Below are 10,387 nucleotides of genomic sequence, written 5' to 3'. Positions count from 1 at the left end.
AAGGCACAGGACAGTTAGAGATTACAGTTTTGATCTTTGAGGATTCCAAAAGCTATCCATGTATTTCCCTTCAGTGTCTTGACTCTATTTTCAGGGAAGAATTAGGAGTTGACCAAAAATTGTTCTATAATGTTTCATTTTGCTTTTTGAAAGGCAGGTCATTCTGGTAAATATATTGCAGCTTGGAGTCAAAGGGTCAGAGAATCTGGTTTCAAACTGTATGTGCTTCCAGGTCACTGATCTATCATCTATCTATCTATCTATCTATATCTATCTAGACATAGATAGACAAACAGATGATACATGTAGTTATATTCTCAAAGGTTGTGGTGAGAATCAAGCAAGATAATATTAGGTAATAATTTGTATTGTAAATGTTAGTTGATATTTTTTATCCCCAATGAATACACAAAACATGGGGTCAATCTTTAATTACATCCATGTTAACCACTATAAACTGAAACATAACTTATTGAATAAATGTATATGCTTCCTAAATTTATGATTGAATAACTCTTCAACAATAGGAAGTAATAATTGAGACAAAAACGAAGTTTGTTAATGGAGGCCTGAGTTTACAGATAAAAGATAATTGTGTGCTCAATGACACAAAGGAATAACAGATAGAAGTAGAGAGACTAAATGGTTCAAATAAAACTAAAAGTGACACGGTATTTGCTATTTCTGGTTAATTTATATGAACATTGAAATTTATTAATAAATAAATAAAAGTTGTACTAACCTGCAGTGAAATATTATTTAGAAATAAATAGGAATGAAGTACTCTTACATGCTACCACATGGATGAACCTTAAATACATTATGCTCCATGAAAGAAAACAGAAAAAAAAAGATCATGTTGATTTGTTGATTCCATTTAAAGATAATGTCCATAAGCAAATTAATTAAGGCAGAAAGTAGATTAGTGTTTGCCTAAGGATAAGGGGAGTGTTGCAGGAAATTAAGGACTTACTGCACAGGAGTAAATGAATATGTTTTAGAATAAAACATATTCTAAAATGTTTCATGGTAATAAAAATGTTCAAAAATTGATTGTGGGTATGGTTGCAAAACTATGTGAATATGCTGCAAACCAAATATTTTAAATGGTTTTTATATGTGAATTATATCTCAATAAAGCTGTTGTAACAAAGAAGAAAAAAATGCAAAAGGATAAAGGAGAAGAGCCTTGAGGAGAACAAGTGTTAGTAAGTTTTCTTTACCAACAATTCATTCTTCTGTTACCATTAACTTTAAGTAATTTGTAAACAGCATCAAAATGATTTTTATACCAGAATTCTTCAAGAACTCTCAAAATCTCCTTTATAAAATTACATGAAGGAACATATATGGTAAGCATTATTAGTAAACTAGGAACCTATTTTAGTCTTTGACCTTTCATAAAATAAATTAAGTGAAAGTAAAATAGCATTTGTAGGAACATTTCCTATTTTCCATAGTCCCTGGTATGAAACACATCATTAAATATATTAAATCATCCTTAGGGGCAAGATTAGTGGATCTACCTAAACCCCAGAAATTAAAATACTTTTCAGTGCCAATTGTTTCTTAGGTTAAAATGACCAGCTGGTGGAAAATAACAGAATGCATTTTTTCACCATTCCAACTATAACAATTTTTTTGTGAAATTCATGACTACACATTATTTTTTTTGTAATCTTTTTTTTTTTGTAATCTTTTTTTCTTTGACATCTTTATTGGAGTATAATTGCTTTACAATGGTGTGTTAGTTTCTGCTTTATAACAACGTGAATCAGCTATACATATATCCCCATATCTCCTCCCTCTTGTGTCTCCCTCCCATCCTCCCTATCTCACCCTTCTAGGTGGTCACAAAGCACCGAGCTGATCTCCCTGTGCTATGCGGCTTCTTCCCACTAGCTATCTATTTTACATTTGGTAGTATATATAAGTCCATGCCACTCTCTCACTTCGTCACAGCTTACCCTTCCCCCACCCCGTGTCCTAAAGTCAATTTTCTACATCTGCGTCTGTATTCCTGTCCTGCCCCTAGGTTCTTCGAAACCATTTTTTTTTCTTTTTTTGTAGATTCCATATATATGTGTTAGCATACGGTATTTGTTTTTCTCTTTCTGATTTACTTCACTCTGCATGACAAACTCTAGGTCCATCCATCTCACTACAAATAACTCAATTTCATTTCTTTTTATGGCTGAGGAATAGTCCATTGTATATATGTGCCACATCTTCTTTATCCATTCAACTGTTAATGGGCAATTAGGTTGCTTCCATGTCCTGGCTATTGTAAACAGTGCTGCAATGAACATTGTGGTACAGGACTCTTTTTGAATTATGGTCTTCTCAGGGTATATGCCCAGTAGTGGGATCACTGGGTCATATGGTAGTTTTATTTTTAGTTTTTTAAGGAACCTCCATACTGTTCTCCATGATGGCTGTATCAATTTACATTCCCATCAACAGTGCAAGAGGGTTCCCTTACCTCCACACTCTCTCCATCATTTATTCTTTGTAGATTTTTTGATGATGGCCATTCAGACAAGTGTGAGGTGATATCTCATTGTAGTTTTGATTTACCTTTCTCTAATGATTAGTGATGTTGAGCATTCTTTCATATGTTTGTTGGCAATCTGTATATCTTCTTTGGAGAAATGTCTATTTAGGTCTTCTACCCATTTTTGGATTGGGTTGTTTGTTTTTTTGATATTGAGCTGCATGAGCTGCTTGTAAATTTTGTAGATTAATCTTTTATTAGTTGCCTCATTTGCCAATAGTTTCTCCCATTCTGAGGGTTGTCTTTTCATATTGTTATGTTTTCCTTTGCTGTGAAAAAGCTTTTAAGTTTCATTCAGTTCCATTTGTTTATTTTTGTCTTTATTTCCATTTCTCTAGGATGTGGGTCAAAAAGGATCTTGCTGTGATTTGTCATATATAGCATACTCTCTTGAACTATGTTGACCATAGTATCTCCAAACATTTTATATACAACATCTTATTATCTTGTCTAAACATCAAAAAGCCCTACACTTTTCACATGACGAACTGGGCTTTGAGAGGTAAAATAGCTTTTCAAAATTATAATAGCCTGTAAGAATACAACTAGCACTACATAATACTGATGGCTGGGTGGCTTATAAACAACAGAATTTATTGTTCTAGGATCTTGGAAGTCCAAGATCAAGGCCTTACATTGTCAAGTTCTGGTGAGAGCCCTCTCCCTGGTTCATAGCTGATACCTTTCTTCTGTGTTCTCACATGGTGGAAGGGACAAGGACATCCCTAGAACCTCTTTTACAAGGACATTAATCATATTCATGAGAGCACTACTCTCATGACCCACTTCCTAGAACACCCCCTCCTCCACCTCCTAATACCATCAACTATGGGAGTTAGGATTTCAACATGAATTTGGAGTACATAAACATAAAAATTCAGACCATAGTAAAAGGTGGCTATTTTTAGTAGTTAAATATTAATCCTGGATATAAACATATTGAGTATGATGTAATTAAGGAACATCCAAATAGAAATGTCCAGGAATGAGTTTATGATGACATACTGTATTTAAGTGAGAGTTTCATGGAGAAAGTCTGGGCATCTTCATAATAAAAATAATGAAAATGGCTGCACTTTCTGAGGAAGTAGTTGCCAGGAGGAAAGACTATAGAGATGGAAACAATATAGGCATCTGTGTTAGATTTTTAAAACAACTTTTCTCTAAATAGGGGAGAAGAAGGAAGAAAAAGAAAGGGGAGTGGGGAGAGAATTTGTTAAACCATATTTCCTGTTTATTTACAAATATGTACCAGTCAATAGCTTAATAAAATATTATTAATACACAAACTGTAAGACCATAATACATCATGAGAAACTTTCAACTGCCCAGTTAAAAAAAGCTATGATTCTTTTAAGAAAAAAATATCATTTCAGAGGCAGAAAGGGAGAAAGTGCTAAGCTTCAAGAATATAAAGATAAAATGAGAACTGGTCCTCTCTGTTAATTTTAAATTTAAGAAAATAATTCAGTTAAATTTATATGCTAAGGGCCTCCCTGGTGGCGCAGTGGTTGAGAGTCCGCCTGCCGATGCAGGGGATACGGGTTCGTGCCCCGGTCTGGGGGGATCCCACGTGCCGCGTAGCGGCTGGGCCCGTGAGCCGCGTAGCGGCTGGGCCTGTGAGCCGTGGCCGCTGAGCTTGCGCGTCCGGCAACGGGAGGGGCCACGACAGTGAAAAAAAAAAAAAAAAAAAAAAAAAAAATTATATGATAAGATTTCCTCTTCATTTAACATTGGCAAACAAATTTGGCCTCTCCGCCACCAGCCGGGATCCTGATCACAATATTACCATTAAAATTCACCTGCTAGAGATAGTTAACACTGGTGTATGGTACATAGGAAATTGTTAAGAGAGTAGATTTAAGAGTTCTCATCACAAGGACAATCTTTTCCTTTTCTGTTCATTGCATTTTAATAAAAAGATGGATGTTAACTAAACATATTGTGGGAATTATTTCACAATATATGTAAATCAAACCATCATGTTGCTGGGACTTCCCTGGTGGTGCAGTGGTTAATAATCTTTCTGCCAATGCAGGCAACACGGGTTCGAGCCCTGGTCTGGGAAGATCCCACATGCCGAGGAGCAACTAAGTCCATGAGCCACAACTACTGAGTTCACGTGCCATAACTACTGAAGCTCACATGCCTAGAGCCCATGCACTGCAACAAGAGAAGCCACCGCAGTGAGAAGCCTGCACACCACAATGAAGAGTAACCCCTTCTCGGCAGAACTAGAGAAAGCCCCCCATAGCAACAAAGACCCAATGCAGCAAAAATAAAATATATAAATAAATAAATTTTAAAAAACACATCATATTATACACCTTAATCTTATACAGTGATACATGTCAATGATTTCTCAGTAAAATTCAGAAAAAAATTAACCTGAACTAGAGTTATGTAAAAGAGAAGACATATGAAAATTTTATCTGATTGGGTAACATAAGACACAAAAACCAGGGAAAAGGTGAGAAAATTAAGTTAGTCATTGTCTACTTGCTCTCTGCAATGCCAAGTATCACCAATGATGGTGAAACCTAGCTGTTTATGCCTGAGTCCCTCATCACCAAGGTGAATGAGAAGTATCTCACTGAGTCACAGAGTCTCAGTGAAAATCATAAAAATTATTTGGTGCATTATAAAGAATGTTCGTTAGCTTTTGTGTGTGTGTGTGTGTGTGTGTGTGTGTGTGTGTGTGTGTGTGTGGTACACAGGTCTCTCACTGTTGTGGCCTCCCCATTGTGGAGCATAGGCTCCAGACACGCATGCTCAGCAGCCATGGCTCACGGGCTTAGCCACTCCGTGGCATGTGGGATCTTCCCAGACCGGGGCACGAACCCGTGTCCCCTGCATCAGCAGGTGGTCTCTGAACCACTGCACCACCAGGGAAGCCCTGGTTAGCTTTTTTTAAAAAGTTTATTTTATATTGGAGTATATTTCATTAACAATGTGTTAGTTTCAGGTGTACAGCAAAGTGATTCAGTTATACAAATACATATATCTATTGTTTTTCAAATTATTTTCCCATTTAGGTTGCAACAAGATATTGAGCAGAGTTTCTTGTTAGTTATCTCTTTTAAATATAGTAATGTGTAAATGTCAATCCCATATTTATTTCTTTGGACCTCATATTCTTTCATCCTATAATTATAAAAATCCTATAATCCCTTAACATGTAATTATTTTTTAAAAAACTAATTATTTATCATATATTAATAAAAATCCTATAATTCTTTAACATTGTTTACTTAATACTTGTCATGGTGTACTGGAGCTGGCTTATACTGGTTCATGGGAAGAGCTGAATTTTAAATTTTCAGGAATTTGGTATGTCAGTAGTTACAACTTTTATTATAAATAAAATAATATAAACTTATAAATAGTGCTAAAGTTAAAATTGGTTTTAGGTTAATTAATTCAATTTGTATGGGAGTAAGAGATAATTTAACAACAGAATACATATTTTATTTAATGATTGTAAATTTATTGAGAAAAGAGAGAATTGAGATGCAACTCCATTGCTTGTGGTGGAATTGCAATAATAAGTTAACTATGGATACAAATGTTAATTATGTTATTAAGTTTGTCCCCAAAATTTTTAGTTCATGAAAATAAGCTAAGAAAAAAAAAATAATGTGGGTAAGAAAAAATACTGAAATATAAATGACAGGATAAAAATACTTTGCATAGATATTAAAATTTAATGTAAAATTTCCTTCATAAAGCCCTGGCAAAACATTGTGAGAAAAAGCCAAAATGTGTGGTTTCAACTACTGGGTATAAAGTTGATGAGTAGACTAAAATAAGAGCAAAATTTAAATCCATTAAGAACTTGTATATTAGTGTGCTAGGAACTGAATATACAAAGATGAGAAGACATTTATCCCAGCCCTCAAAGGGCTTTTCAATGATATGATAAGGAAAATCTAATAAATTCTCTAATACAGCTAAGCTAAGCTTCCTGGGAGGTTTGCCTCAGTCCTACTAGAAGAATGACAAACTATTTTTAAATAAAAAATAATTGCTTCAGGGCTTCCCGGGTGGCGCAGTGGTTGAGAGTCCGCCTGCCGATGCAGGGGGCGCGGGTTCGTGCCCCGGTCCGGGAGGATCCCACGTGCCGCGGAGCAGCTGGGCCCGTGAGCCATGGCCGCTGAGCCTGCGCGTCCGGAGCCTGTGCTCCGCAACGGGAGAGGCCACAACAGTGAGAGGCCTGCATACAGCAAAAAAAAAAAAAAAAAAATAATAATAATAATAATTGCTTCATTAATCTGATAACAATGATACTTTTTTCTAAAGTCAAAAGATAAAGGGGAACAATTCTTACCTGCTCAACTGACAGAAAGCTACAAAGTCATCTTATTTCCATGGAATCTTTCACATTGAGTGTTTTTCTTGGAAAATACAGAAGCATTCTTCTGAAAAAATTATGTCTTAGTTGATTATCTATTTTTCCTTTTCTGTTATGACTTTGGAAACAGTGCCAATTTCTAAACAGTGCCAATTTCTAAAATCTAGCAAGCCCTTCTCTTGCTGGAAATTATCCAGAGTCCACTTGTTTTTGAAAATAACAAAGTGCTGCATCAAAAAAAGGAAAGAAACTGAAACAAATCATAATTTTTTAAAAGTGATCATTATAACACACACACAAAAATTCCTGAATGCTCCAGGTACTTGAGACTAACAGGCTAACTTCTTTTTTTTTTTTGCGGTACGCAGGCCTTTCACTGTTGTGGCCTCTCCCATTGCAGAGCACAGGCTCCGGACGCGCAGGCTCAGTGGCCATGGATCACGGGCCCAGCTGCTCTGCAGCATGTGGGACCTTCCCGGACCGGGGCACGAACCCATGTCCCCTGTATCGGCAGGCGGACTCTCAACCACTACACCACCAGGGAAGCTCAGGCTAAATTCTTAATAGAGAATACATGATTATCCTGGGGGTGGGGGGGAATATAAGTAATAATTTGGTGGAAACTAAAAGAAGGTGTTATATCAATTCATGATTGGAGAGAAACAGTGATTCTAAATTGGAGGGAGTAACTCAACCAGTTGGTGGTTTATATTTTAAAGTCTTGTAAGGAGTGTTGGCTTATATTTGTGTTGTAAACCTTAAATCAAAAGCAGCTCCTTACAGTTTTGATGGAAATTAATGACATAGTAGCATGTAAGGTACATAAAGTCAGAAATTTCTATTTTTGTGCACTATATTTACTAGTAGTAAATACTACTTTACTAATATTTATTTTTTTATTTACATTGTGTCTCTATACTCAGCACAGAGTAAGAAATTGACTATTTATAGAATAAATGAATGCCTGAATAAAAAAAATGAATGACAGAGTGAGGTACATAATTCTATGATAGCAACAACTAGCCTCAATTCCAAAAATAACATATTACATTTGCTCTAATGTAATTAAATAGCTAGCTAACCTAGCCGATAAAGATTTCTGGCTTCTAGGCTTCACAATTTATTTGAAATGGTTTTAAGATGGCATCAACAAACAGTATTTATGCATTTATTCTGGAGAATTAGCTGGTCAAATTCCAGTTTTGGTTCAGTGAAATTCATTTACTGGAAGTATAAAGACTTGAAAATAAAACTCTTGCTTTCCTTTGTTTAATGTCACACTATTAAGAAATTTGAAGATCTGTTAGTAAACCTTTCCCTTATTATTTTTTTTTTACAAAAGAGCAAAATTAAATATATAAGCAAGTATATTAATGTCATCAAAAACGTCATACATATTTCCTTTGCTATTTCCAGGTTTTCATTCTTTACCACAGATGCAGGAGGATAGGAATATAAACTCTTGGCCAGATTTTGCCATCAGCTTCCCCAAAGAAAAGAATAAAAAATGTGTTATGTATATATATTTGGTGTGTAATTGTAATATGCAGCAGCAAATTGACTTTCATGCAAGGTTTCTTCCTTTAAAAGTCTTCTAGAAGAATTAATTTATCCATAAGCTCTTCAGAGAATCAAGGTGAGATTCATTATTTGTAAATAATTCCTGCTAGTTTTGTTGAATATCAGCATTGATTAACTGCTAGTTGTCATTTATCAGCTTCCAAGCCAGCTGATTCAGCTACTTAACGTTTTGTGTGGCTATAATTTCCCCCCTCAGATTTATCTTTCTCCTCTGCTTTACCCAGAACTTAGCATAGCATGATTTTCTAAGAGAGAAGGCACATATACAAACTATGATCCAAAACTAAATTCTTCAGCATCAACTTTTCAGAGCTAATTTTGTTGATTTAGATGCATATGTTGTTCCAACTTCCAACTGTTTTGTATTCCCAGCATGACTGACACGTTGGTAAGCAACGTTTCAGATGATTCCAGCTCCCACCTTTTGAGCTGTCTCAACAAATACCAAGTATTCCCCACTGTCCAGGGTCCAAATTCCTTACTCATAGAATCAGTAGCATAATAAATGGTCATATCACTTTCCTAACTTTTGGGGTAATTTTTATACAACTCGGTAATAACATTAGAAACCCTAGGATTTTACCAATTTTATTGATCTTTTTTAAAGAAAAATTTATGGTTTCTTAAAAATCTCATTGCGCGATGTTTTATGTTATTTTTTTATTTTATTTATTTTTGTTTTTCTTAATGTTTACTTACCTTGGGTTTAATTTGCTCTTCCTTTTCTGTTTTTTTGTTTGTTTGTTTGTTTGTTTTTGCTTTTTTAAAACGTGGAAACATCTTTTCTAACATAGGCATTTAATACCATAAATTTCTCTCTGCTTTAAGTGTATCCCACAGATAGTAGTATACTGTGTTTCAGTATTCATTCAGTCCAAAATATTTTCTAATTTTCTTTGGGTTTCGTTGACCTGTGGATTATTTACAAGTTTCTGCTTAATTTGCAAGTAGATATTTGGGAGATATATTTTCTCATTGTTCTCTGTTAATTCCTTTGTCATCTGAGAAAACACTCTGAATCATTACGTTTCTAAATTTTTTGAGACACTTCCAACAAATGAAATTTTGTGATAAATGTTCCACATAAACAGAAAAATATTCTGTTTCTTTTTTTTTAAAACATATTTATTGGAGTATAATTGCTTTACAATGATGTGTTAGTTTCTGCTTTATAACAAAGTGAATCAGTTATACATATACATATGTCCCCATATCTCTTCCCTCTTGCATCTCCCTCCTTCCCACCCTCCCTACCCCACCCCTCTAGGTGGTCACAAAGCACAGAGCTTATCTCCTTGTGCTATGCAGCTGCTTCCCACTAGCTACCTATTTTACTTTTGGTAGTGTATATATGTCAATGCTACTCTCTCACTTCATCCAAGCTTCCCCTTCCACCAACCCCATGTCCTCAAGTCTATTCTCTACATTTGCATCTTTATTCCTGTCCTGCCCCTAGGTTCATCAGAACAATTTTTTTTTTTTAGACTCCATGTATATGTGTTAGCATATGGTATTTGTTTTTCTCTTTCTGACTTACTTCACTCTGTATGACAGACTCTATGTCCATGCACCTCACTACAAATAACTCAATTTTGCTTCTTTTTATAGCTGAGTAGTATTCCATTGTATATATGTGCCACATCTTCTTTACCCATTCATCCATCAATGGACACTTAGGTTGCTTCCATGTCCTTGCTATTGTAAATAGTGCTTCAATGAACATTGTGGTACATGTCTCTTTTTGAATTATGGCTTTCTCAGGGTATATGCTCAGTAGTGGGATTACTGGGTCGTATGCTAGTTCTATTCTTAGTTTTTTAAGAACCTCCATACTGTTCTCCATAGTGGCTGTATCAATTTACATTCCCACCAACAGTGCAAGAGGGTTTCCTTTTCTCCAC

Source organism: Lipotes vexillifer, unplaced genomic scaffold, assembly GCF_000442215.2.
Source record: "Lipotes vexillifer unplaced genomic scaffold, Lipotes_vexillifer_v1.1 scaffold544, whole genome shotgun sequence".
NCBI lineage: Eukaryota > Metazoa > Chordata > Mammalia > Artiodactyla > Lipotidae > Lipotes > Lipotes vexillifer.
The sequence above is the reverse complement of the archived record's forward strand: the minus strand, read 5'-3'. Positions refer to the sequence as shown.